The sequence below is a fragment of the Camelina sativa genome, chromosome 5 (assembly GCF_030686135.1).
Source record: "Camelina sativa cultivar CO46 ecotype springtype chromosome 5, ASM3068613v1".
NCBI classification, from domain to species: Eukaryota; Viridiplantae; Streptophyta; class Magnoliopsida; order Brassicales; family Brassicaceae; genus Camelina; species Camelina sativa.
Window position 1 is genome coordinate 25408044 of NC_141884.1, and position 850 is coordinate 25408893.

An 850-nucleotide genomic window follows, 5' to 3' on the forward strand; every position below is an offset into this window, starting at 1 on the left:
GAATACTGCTGCTTAGGAGCATAGCCTTGATTGTATTGAACAAAAGGCTTTTGTGGGCCCTGGTTCCCTTGGACTGCTGATGGGTAGATTTGGTCTTGAGGATTTGCAATATTCCGGTTATGGCAGGACAGATTCGGGTTCGGTTTGTAGTTGTTGTACCCTTTGTTGTAACCACCCTGGTTGTTGATGTAATTCACATCCTCTAGCTAAGCACTATCCCCATCTTGTTGCTGAAACTGGTCTTCCTTGGAGATAGCATGGACATGCTGCTGCTGGCTGAGGAGCTTATCCAATTTTTCATTGAGGGCTTTCATGTCTCTCTTGTACTTAGCATCATCCTCTCCAGAAGATCGTACAGTGCGATCATACTCCTCATTGTAGGGGCCATCAGATTGAGCCAAGTTCTCCACTAGATCCCAACCTTCATCAACATCCTTGTTGAGGGAGTTACCATTGCTTGCGGTGTCCAGCAACATCCTGATCTTAGGGACTACACCTTGATACAGTGTACTTAGCAATGAAGCATTGCTGAAGCCATGATGAGGGCATCTGCTTGTGTATCCCTTGAAACGTTCCCAAGCTTCACTGAATGTTTCATTGCTTTTCTGAACAAAGATGGAGATGTCATTTCTCAGCCTTGCGGTTCTAGAGTTGGAGAAGAATTTGGCTAGAAACGCCTTCTTGCATGCTTCATAAGTGGTGATGGACTCCTTGGGGAGTGATTTCTTCCAGATGTGTGCTTTATCGCCCAAAGAAAATGGGAAAAGCCGGAGTTTGAATCCATATTCACTAACTCCATTGATCTTGGTGAGACTATAGAGCCTATCAAACTCATCCAGATGGTCCAATG

General features: G+C 45.1%; 1 non-coding gene across 1 annotated transcript; it reads left to right on the forward strand.

The window, feature by feature from the left end:
- Positions 1–531: 531 nt before the first annotated feature.
- On the forward strand, positions 532–638 carry LOC147944340 (small nucleolar RNA R71). The gene has a single exon (XR_015558843.1). It is a non-coding gene; the product is annotated as a small nucleolar RNA R71 (small nucleolar RNA).
- The last annotated feature ends 212 nt before the right edge of the window (positions 639–850 follow it).